The sequence below is a fragment of the Parus major genome, chromosome 10, assembly GCF_001522545.3.
Source record: "Parus major isolate Abel chromosome 10, Parus_major1.1, whole genome shotgun sequence".
NCBI classification, from domain to species: Eukaryota; Metazoa; Chordata; class Aves; order Passeriformes; family Paridae; genus Parus; species Parus major.
Window position 1 is genome coordinate 11,835,808 of NC_031779.1, and position 11,684 is coordinate 11,847,491.

Below are 11,684 nucleotides of genomic sequence, written 5' to 3' on the forward strand. Positions count from 1 at the left end.
TACCAGAATGAATAAAATAAAGGGAAAATAGAAAACTCATGGAGCTTGAATGATCAATTTCTTCAGAAGTGTGAGTCTGAGACAAAAAACCACTTCAGAGTTTAAAACAGCTTTCTTCTAGGTCTGCAGGGTTTTAGTCAAGACTCAGCTATCCTCAGATTTGCTGTGAATACAGTATGAGAAGAATGTGGAAAGGAAAACAAAGATGTACAAGCATCAAAACTTATGGGAGGGGTGGCGGGGGGAGGGTGAAGTGGCAGCTATGTGATAATATACAATGAGGGTTTAGAGTCTTGATTTTCAGTGACTGCACTTCATGCCTGTCACTGGCAAATTGACATTTTAAAGATATGTTCTTGACTGCTTTTTCTTGTCAGTATCTTTGTTCAGGCTATATCTAGGCTGATGAAAGGAAATTCAATTAAGGATGAAATCTTTTCCATACTGTATTGAAATGCACAGGGTGGGAGCAGAGGGAGAATGGAGCAATGAAAGCTCTATAGAGAGTTCTTTAAGGCATCTTGCTGACACAGGACAAGATAGTTTAAGAATGCCTGGGGCAGTGCACTCTGTAGTGGTTTACTGTGCCTTTACAAAGAAACAGTGTGCATTCACCTTGGTGCCTACTGCCTGAGGCCACATATAATTCAAACAGGGGGCTAAGGGTTTAATAAATCCCAATCCTCAAGGGAGTAGCAGTCTGGAGTCATTCAGGAGTGGCAGGGAGGGTGGCCACATAACCTGTCAGGAAAAGGCTGATTTTCACCCTCTGTGTGTAAGCAGGATCCTGGGAAATGAAAGGGGTTATAAATCTGCATAGTTAAAGCCTTAGGGAAAAGAAATGTGAAAAACAGTAAGACATGGATATGAAGACAGCTCATGAGAGAGAGAGAGAGAGAGAGAGAGAGAGAGAGAGAGAGAGAGAGAGAGGAAAAAAGAGAAAGACAATAGAAAACTGAGAGCAGGGGGAAAAAAGGAATACTAATTGCAGAAAACCACATCAAACCCACTTTACCCACCTACGTTGCAATCGCCTAATATTTGGGGTGAAAAACAAATTAGCTCCCACTGAGCACTTTCACAGAGACGTATTTCTCTTTGCATGCTTGTCCTTGTCCATCATTTTCAAATCCTATGTCATGGTGAGAATTTTTAGTTTGCTGATATATCCAGAATGCTCACCCAGCCCTTCCAGCTGGGCTCCAGCTGTCATGGTGACCTCCAGAGAGCAGCTGATCCACACTCCACTCCCACCCGTGCATTCAGAGTGGGTGTAACAAGGGCACTCCAAAGGCTCCTTAGAACCTCTGCGTGCACCTGTCAGCCTTCATTCAGGTCTGAAGCTGGGCATTGAGGTGTTACTGCTCAAAAACATCTGGACAGAGGCAGAGCTCTGTGTCACTGTAGCTAGACCCATAATCAAGCTATCAATTAAAAGTCAATTTGTGTATGTCTACAGCACTACAGAGTCATTAATGTGACTGAGGCATAGACCTACATTTCATTCACTACAATAATTCATCTATTAAGATGATCTGATTGATCAGCAAGAGCCAGAATGACTGTACACATGGTTTACACATGTCCAGTTTTTCAGGGCTGAGGCTGTCATTTATGAAATCTTGATCTGAGCATTTGTGTACAGCTATCAAATCCCATATATGTTACAGGAACTGAAGTGGAAAACTGCCAAATTCTCCTGCAATAATGTGGGAGCTCTGATGGTGTATCACACTGTTCCCTGAAAAAAATTAAAACCAACTGTTTTCTGTGTTTCCCCACTTTCCAGAAATCATCAGAAAACATATGCTTCATTTCATCATAAACCTCCAAGGCATTTTCAAGGTCAGTGGAGATGGAGTTCAGGCTCCCATTCATGAGTACTGGTCATGTAATTAAAATAGAAAAATGTATTTTGGCTTCTGCATGCTACTGTGTGCCAGAAATCAGCAATGCTTTCTTGAAGCATGTGAACTCTTCCAACTGAGTGTCAGTCTTCACATCCAAAGTCTGAACCATATTCTTCAGCTGGAATAAACCTATGATAATCAACTTGAATTTAATTTTTAAAAGCACAAGCACAGAAGGGCCAATGGTGATTATTTAAAATCTATGGAGATCTATTAGTTTGGGTTTATTTCAACATCACTTAAACTTGGTTTTCAGAAATCATACAAACCAAAACCACCATTAGTCTGAGACCATCCTTCCACTCTCTGAGAGATGTAAACTTGAAAAGCAGGTCACATGTTTTCACCTGAAACATGCATTTGAGACTGAAAACCAGACAGCCCAGCTCTCAAGCATTACCTATTCCTCCCTTCCTTCTCTTTAAGTTCTTATCTCCCCTATTCTCCATAGAAATCCTGGATAATGCCTGTTGTTCTGTTAACATGCTTTTATCAGTGTATGAGGAAGCAGAAAACTGAACTGGGGAATATATTCTCTCTTTGGTGCTGCTGGGCATTACTTTACCAGTCACTGGATGCTGGTAGAACTTTTTGCCTCCTGTGGCAACAAAGCTGCCTGTCCCAAGCATGATCTTTGATTTTGTAGTGCTCATCTGGAATTCTCCACCCTGATGTTTTGAAAGCAAAAAGGGAAAACTTTGAAGAGACACCCTGTCACAACAAATCTGGAGGGAAGAGGTGAAGCGACCAAAACTGCTGCAGTAAACCAGCATATACTTCACATGCAGCACTGGCTGTGTGGACTGGGTATGTGGGGCCAGTGGAAGAAGTAGGGTTTGAGACAGATGAGCAGAGATGCTCCTTTCTGTGAAAAGAGTGGTAGGAGACAGCAGAAATGATACATTCTGGCTTCGGTCCTCACCAACTGCCTACAACTATTACCATTACTTAAAATCAATTATTGTTCCTTTTAGCTCAAAGACAAATTCTGAGAACAGAAGAAGATGAAACAGTGAGCTGAGAGTCCTCTGTGCTGTCTCAGAGTCATTTTGCGGAGAAACTCAATTTCTCCACATTGCCTTTTAGTCATTGTGGTTTCCAAAAGGTCAGACTCTGATGTTCCTAGTCTAAGGGAAATTTCCTAGAGAAGAATTCTGTTTGGTCCCTAATGTCTAAAAAAGCAGTACAATTGCATCAAAGCACAGAAGCCCACCACTACTTTTCCTACAATTAGAATATTTTCTTTTCCTCTTTACTGCAGTTATTTAAATATTAATCATTGCCCCTATTCTGTAATTTCTTCAGATTTTTGCAGTTCCTTCTACTTTTTCCTTCTTCAGTTTCTGAGTCATTCTTGTTCTCTCTCAAGCTGACCCACAACTATTCTCAAATGCTGCAGGCTGGATATGGTACCCAACTGTGGCCTTACTCATGGTGAGCAGAATAGTAGGATGAGCTCACAGCTTGTAGACTGCACTTTCACTGATCTACCCCAGTATGATGTTTGCCTTTTTTTTTTCTTTTTTCTGTTTTAAGTAAGAGCTGCATGACACTGCTGGCTCCCATCAAGCCTGCATTCTCTCTCTCCCTTGCCTTTTCAGCTAACTCCTGCTTGCTCTATTGGCTCTTTACTCCATTTCTTTGCAATCGATTTATCTTACCAACACACAGACCATGACTGTTGTCCTTATCAGGTTGCAGTTCCCACTTCTAACACAACACACTCGGCACCTGCAGAGCTGCAAACAAACACTGAGCACAGATCCTTGGTCAAGTCAGCCCGGCCTTTTTAGGAAGCACTTAATATTCTTACTTTCAGACCCCTTCTTGTCTACAGAGGACAAGTGCTGCCATGGCTGTTGGCCAGCCAGGATGACTGAGAAGGTTTCCCTGGGAGCCCCTCATGCTGCCATGGGTGGGTAACTCCTGTGGGGCAAAGTGCCAGCCTTAGCCCAACCCATATCCTGTGAGCCAGCCCTCTGCTCCCGAGCTTTAAAACATGACAGGCAGAAACAAATCTTACATTTCTCCAAAGAGAACAAACATTTATTTTCTTTTTGACTCACAGGACATGAAAATAAAAAACAAACCATAGCAACTATTTACCATCTGATGAAAAAAACCCAACTATTTTTCAATTTTTTTGCTGAACCTGTGATTCAGCATCTGCTGATATATATGGGGTACTTCAGGTCATATGTGCTTACTCAAAAAATTATTTTTTCTGATGTGTATAAAGCTTTCCACAGATTTGTCCCCCATCTTCCAAAATCTCACACTGTTTTGTATGTGTGCACACATGTGAGGGCTGGCAATACAGAACATGCCTCATTGTTCTTCATACGTTTGTGTGACAGGGGTGTTTCAAGAGATGTGCTGCAGGAGTCTGGGTATGGAAGTACAAAGAGACTCATTACTTACTGGTGAAGCAGCAGCAATGAAATCCTGTGACAGTGACGTGGAGGCTAGACCCAAAAAGAGAATAATCCAAGCTACTGTGATAGCAGATTGATGTTAAGTATGTAATTAGAGAAGGAAAATGAATGAAAAAGGAAACAGATGTAAACCAGCTTAATAGTTATTTTGCATCTTCTTGCCAAACATATCTTATTAGGCTTCTGTTACTGCTGTTTTTAAATCTCTGCTGAACAAAATGTATCAGATATGGAGAGCTATGACATTTTCCTTCAGGGTTACAACCCTGGCTGTTCTGCCAAGCTCAGCTCCTTGCAAGAACCTGCCAGGATGCTAAATAGTTAATGAGGCAACAGAAACTACATTTATAAGAAAGAAAAAATGGTAGATGGTCAGTTCCTTTTGGTTGGAGTCTTCAGGTTTTAAAAATTAACACCAAGGTACTGATAAAATACATGGTAATTTCCTGAGGAAAGATTAGAGGCTTGTGCCAAAGATAAAACCCCCAAAGCATATGTTTCCCTGCCTGGGCTTTCATGTACTAATCCTACCTATATGGATTGATGATATAATTAGAACAATTCTGTGACAGTCACAATTTGATGAGCACCATCCTATAGCTAAGTACATATTCCTTATTCTCCCAAGACCACAGGTATCTGAATATCTCAGTGCTCTCACTTCATCCAGTATTAAAAGGGAGTTTGGTGCTCATGTCTGTCAGCAGGTAATAAAGACTGGTATCCACAAATGCCGTAAGAGATGATGCCTCACAACCCTCCAGAGCTGTGACCAGGCTGACAGATCTGCACTGGTAATCATGAGATGACCCTTCTTTCCCATAGCTCTCAGCCTGATTCACATCAGCAAGGCTTTCAGTGACTGCACTAATGACAGAGCTGCATCCTAGACCAGCCTCGATCAGCTCTGAAGTGATTTCTGCACTGTCAGGAGATGGTCCAAGACTGGCTCATTGCTCTGTGCATTTGCTGGTCCAACTGCACCATCTCTTTTCAGTCTGACCAAGGCCAGTCTTGGCTGGCAGGACAAGTATTGTAGAGCTGGAAAGCAGAGGAGGAAGGTCTGACAAGTTCAGTAAGATACAGGAAAACTTCCCTTGTGAAACAGAGCGTTTGCCTCTTCCTGCACATTGGTCACTCAGGGAGAACAGAGGAAAAAAACCCTTTGTCTGAGTCATTCACACTATACTAAGAAAAGCACTTGGAACTCTACTCCAGAGAGTGGCATTACACTAGGATAACATAGTACTTGGGTGAAGTCAGGTTCCTTCATTTTACAGCAAATATCACTACCTGAATGCTGCTGTTCATTTCCAGGCATTCTGGTGATTCAGCCAGGGAGGTGTCTCTGTTCACAAATTGCAATAATTTGCTATATTTCAAAAGGGAAACTGATACAATGCAGTGCTTTAGTTGCACTGAAATGGGATTAGTTTTTTTCTTTCAGAAATTGGATGAATTTTAGCTCTGATTAAGTACTTAATCTGGTGCTTAACTTGAAACAGTTCAGTACTTCCACTGGCATGAATAAAATTGTCCACATCCAGTTAAGTAACTTTCCTGTTTTTCTTGACTGTGTTCTTCTAGAACTGAATAGTTAGCTTAGTAAATACTAGTCTAAGCATAACAGTAGTCTAATCTAAAAAGAAAGGGTGTTTAAAGGGTAGATCCTCTGGCTTCTGTAATTTTTGGTTTTTTTAAAAGAAAGCTTTCTGCTTTCCACTTTGGGCCAAAATGTAATTGTTCAAAGCATGGAATTTCTCTCTCAGGTTTTATATTTCAACAGTGATGGCAACATTTGCAGTTTTGTTTGCAGTGATTTCTAACAGAAGGATTACTTCTCCCTCTTGGATCCATTTGTTTCTTGTAACACTTGATGTAGTGCATCCATTTGGCAATAAACCCCTCATTGGGGAATTACAATCTGTTGGGTTTCATTCTGTCTGAAGTTTCTCAAACAGAGTAAGTCCCAAGTTAAATTTATCTGAACCAACATTAGCATCATTTGCACAGATGTTAAGTCACCAGACCCTCCTTTTCCTCACAGCACCTCCTAGGTGTTCCTCCTACAGAAACCAATCATAAGTCTGCTGAAATTGGGGTGGAAATTCAGCTTCACATGTCAGCAAAAAGGCTCCTCTGTTAAGAGAGAGCTGAGGTAACCTCCCGCTGAAGCCTCAGTGTACATGATGGACGGTGACCCACTTCTCCAGCTTGGGAGGCTTGGCCAGTCTTCACAGAAATCAGTGAAACCAGGTCAATTAACCGCCCTGAAAGAACTGGCTAAAGGACCAAACAGGATGGAAAAGGGATAAAGTGATAAAGGAGCTAAACACAGCTTGAGCTGAAGTGTTCAGGGACCACAATTCATGTGGCCAGGGGATAAAGGTGAAGTTCAATGACAAGGTTCCCTGGATCCTCTCTTTCCCCATCTGCGCACTCTTTAGTGTGACCCAGTTTCCCCTTGGCTGTTGGCACTGGGTCCATTCTGATCAGGATTTTATTTCTTACCCCACTGCACTGAAAGGAGTCCCAATTTACACTGACAAGGTAACTGGGCCCTTGGGGTTAGATGGGGGCTCAACACCCCCTTTCTCTTCCCAGCAGCAGATAGCTCAGCAGGAAAATGGTAAAACAATTGGCTGGGCTGACAGATGTTCAGTCTGACTTCAGATGATGTACGAAAGCCTGGATCTGCAGATGTTGATAGTTTTCTGATTAAAAATCCTCTACTGACATACAGATAGATTAAAAAAAAATAATTCTTTAAAAGCACAGCAAAACATTGATTTATATATGCACACAGGAAAGTTGTCACCAGCTTTGATAGGCATTTCCTTCCCCAGAATCCCACCAACTGTGCAGGGCAGAGATCCAGCCTGTCCTCCACATCAGGGAAATGCTGGGATCTCATTACAGCCTCTCAGGTCGGGGCACTGGGCATTGCCTGTCAGTCCCTGCTTCAGCACCCTGACAGGAACTGCTCTGTTGAAACCCAAAGATGATTGAAATGTTAATTGCTTCCAGAACAGTGTCAGCAGCCTTGCCTGGCTGAAAGAAAAGCCCCAGGGCATTTACCTGAAGGTAGCCGAGGATCCTCCTTATGCCAGGTCAAAGCAGACCAACTCCATTAATTTCAGCCAAGTTTGGGCTTTTTCCCCTGGAAGAGTGAGAGCTCAGAATCTGTTCTGAGTTCATTAGTACAGCCTAACATGGAGAAACCAACTCCACAAGATGGGAAGTTAGCCATGAAATACACTGATAATATAAGTAAGGGAGCAGTGGCAGACATCAGAACTACTCTGCTATGCTTATGTTCTGGGAGATGCAAAATCCCAGCAGATCATTAGCAGGGGGCAATGAAGAAGTCCTTGAGCAAAATTTTGCCATTGCTCCCAGTAATTGCCTTTTAAGCAACTGGGAGTTTTTAGGTGAAAGGTCTTGTACAACCAGAATGAGCAGTTTATGACTAAATTTTTCTGACTGTAAATCAGAAGCACTGAGACCCCAAACACTCATGGTTTTGCTAATGCTAACAGAGCAACACGGTCCTTCAGGGGCTGCTTACCGTCATTTTGGTTTATGTTGTACAGCCAATAGACAGATCACACCAGCTTACTGAAAAAATATATTTTCATATACACAGATGGTATTAGAAAACAACTCTGTATATAAATTCTCCAAGTACACAATGAATTAGTGATCTGATACACAATAAATTAGTTTTCTGTGCAATCCTCCCAACAGGAAGCAACGTATGTCCAGTGACTAAAACCAATATTATTACTTGCTTAAATAGAGCAATGCATCCTGTTGTTGTGAAGGATAAGCTTTGATTGAAAAGGGCTGTTTTTGCAGCTTCAAATAATTCAAAACACTTTTTTTTGTTTTAAAAAAGAATAAAAAAGTAAAAAAAAAAAAGTTTTATTCACTTCTAAGCAGCAACTCTTGGCATATTTCCTTAGAGAAGACACTGTTGTGTCCGGCTATTACTCAACCACTAACATTAGAGACATTAAAGCTGCAGGAAACACAGTTCATCTTTTGCATAGTTAGAAAGGAGTTGGCTTCCCAATTACCCTGGAAACTGGACATGCTGCTGGGCAGAAAACCACAATTCACAGCGGAAAATAATAGTTGATATATGAATATCTACCTAAAGGCTAATCAGCAAAACCAACAATGCATGAGGAAGATGACCCACATGACGTTGTTTGGAGGAAATTAGTCATCAGTATTCTCTAGCTTCTTTTGTTTTAAAACATTTAATCCTCACCAGTTTAGATAAGAATGGGTTAATACAATCTGTTGAGGATAAGAAATCAAGCTGTTTTCAAGGGCCAGGCTGTATTTTACAATCGCCTGCTGTTGGCCATGTGCCTGTTGACTTCCAAGGGTCAGTGCTCCAGGCTAGTCTGTAATTCCAGATGTTACTGCACATCATGTGGTGCTAAGGGTCCCAGCAAGCATCTCCACCATGAAAGAAAGACAGGAGAAACTGAGGGTAGTAGAGTTGGATCAAGTTGGTGCATGGTCCCAACATATCTTCTGTGGTTTCCTGCTGAGCATACCTTTAAAAGTTTTCTTTTCTCCCACTTCCAGCTTCACTGCACACTATTTAGGGAAGATAACCAGGTAAAGAGCGCAGTGAGATAAACCTCTCTGGATCGGAGGTAACTGCAGTGACTCTGACTTCCAGCTTGATTACACCAATGCTCAACCAAGAGCAACAGTCCCTCTGCAGCCAGCTGTGTGATGTACAGGCAATAACTCTGAAAGGATATGTTTGCTTCCTTCTCCATCAAGAGACTACGCACAAAACATTCCAGAAATCAAGTACTAAAGGACATGTTTACCAAACAAACAAAGAATGCCAGGAGTCCAGGACCCACTGATGTCAATGGAGGTTTTTGCTGCTCATTTCACCTTGGCCAGTGGTTTTCCTGTCCCCAGTCCACACGGAAAGACAGGACAGAATGAAGCTGATGCTTGGGCCTGCTGGATGATGTGCCTTCTCCTTCAAGGTGGTTAACGCCTGTTTATTTTCAAAAGCCAGTGCATCCCTAAGTTGTCAATGCAGGCTGGTAGCCCCTTTGCCACTTACATTTTAATTAGGCTCTAAGTTCTATCAAATAAGCTTGATTGCAGATGTCCACTTAAGATTTAACTAACACATTGTTACAGCTTTCTGGCCAAAAAAAAAAATTTAAAAAAAATCCAGACTCTAGGCTTCCCCAGATCAACACATAAGCTCTGGTAGCTTCAGGTAGCTTTGTCCTATGCCCACAGTGCAAAGGCATGTGGCTCAGACTGAACTGGAAACTGCTGCCAAAACAGTCCATTTTGATGTGTAAACCAGAAGAAAGGTCACTGTTCTGAGGAGTAGACAGGCACCAATACCAGTGACGTGTGCAGGAGCTGGAAAAAGCATCAAGCTCTGTGGGTGAACAGGATGACAGGACAGTCTGGAGCAGGGCCGCTTTGGCCAGTCTCACCCACCAGCCCTACACTGCTTTGGGCTACCTGGTATGGACAGTCTGAGCAAAGAGCAGCTCTGGAACAAGTCTGGGGGTTGTCAGCCACTGGCTTTTGTTATCATGCTTTTTAATACGTAACTGTTTCAGTGAGAGAAAGAGAATATCCAAACAAAGAAAGAATCCTCAATCTAAATGTTAAAACTCTGTTTTAAAACTTTGAGAAAAATGCTACTTTCTTCCCCCCCGCAGGAAGTGACTCAGTTCTAGAGAAACATCCCAAAAAAATCAGCTTGTCTGTTAGTGTAAAAATCAATTAAAAAACCCCAGAACATGATATGAGCAGCTGGCTTGGCTGAATGTGTCTCCCAGCAGTGGTCTTCCCTTGTCTTGCCTGTTTCTCCTTTGGCCTCCTACCCCACAGCTGTATCTGCTCTGCTCCCTCTCCTTCCAACTGCTACTTCTTCGAACAAGTCGGTGCTACTGAGTCATGAAAAGGCCAGGCTCCTTTCTCTCTCACTCTTTCACCTCATCTCCTGGTGTCAGAAGCTCCTGTGGAGCTGCCTCTCTGAGCTCGTCTCCTCCTTCCTCTGCCACATCCCCCAGCACTGGAACCACAGTCATTTCAGTCCTGCAGGAGCTCAGGACAGAGTCAGGGCTGCTGCCAGCAGACCTACTGGGAACAGGACCTTCCCAGTTTGTCCTCAGGCCATGATTTGCCTGTTCCAGCAGCAGGCTGTCTTAAGCAACTACTTGCTGGTTGTACTCCATGAATATATCCTTTAAACCCCATGATTTTCATGGCCTGATAAACAATGCAAATATTTCCTGTGATCACAACCCACCCAACATTTTCAGCCTCAGCCATCCACCAGCCCCACACAAGGCTGGGCAGGATGACAGCAGTCCCCATGGGTCACGGTGCTCCCACACCGTGCTGTGGCTGGCTGTGCAGGGATAGCTGTGTGTGACCCGTGCAGCCACCACTGCTCCACACGGGGCCCTGGGGAAGGGATGCTCTGCCCCAAAAGAGACCTCTGGGAACGGGCCAGGTCCTTGCCAAGTTTGGCAGCTCCCCCAGCAGCTGTAGCTGCAGACCAGGACAGCACATCACGGGGTAATGAGCTTGTAGCAAAGTGTGAGTGTGCATCTGGTGTGGATCACAGGCCTGACTTCATTTCCTTCCTCCTGGCTCCCTTGTCGTGCTCTGCCCGGCCATTTGGCCCAGGCCTGGCTGTTATCCAGCCGGTACCGAGTTTCATCAGGGCAGAGCCACAGATAGCACTGGCTTCCCAAGGTGTGGGACAGCTAGTAATCTCTCCAGTGAGCCTTCATAAGCATATTTTCTTTCTCAGGAGCCACCAGGTCTCCCCAATGGCATCTGGAGAACATCCAGAGCTGATGGAGCAGTGAACAGGCGCTTCCCTGTTATACCTGCCTGAACTGGAGACTGCAACCAATACAACAGGGAGGAAGATTTCCAGTCCCTTGGCCCATGAGGCTCTCTTAAAAGCTGGAGACAGGAAACATTATCTGTTAGGCACTGATCAGTATTTGTACTGCAGGGGCTCTGGAGGCTCCCACTGACATCCTGCTCCTGTTATTCTGGGCACAGTCACCAGATTGAAAACAGCCCTGGCTGCAAAGCCTTTGCAGCTGAACTCACCTATGGGTATAAATCAGACCTACCCTACCAACAGACCTGCAGCTAAGGGCTTGGCTCTTCCTTTATAGCCAGGATCACCAGGGATCTGTGGAACCTGCCCAGCCTATTCCAAGCCCAATGTACCCATCCCCAACCTGGAGGATGCTACCGAGTACCTGGAAGGACAGCAACAAAGCTGAAGAAAATGCAGCCTCTTTCA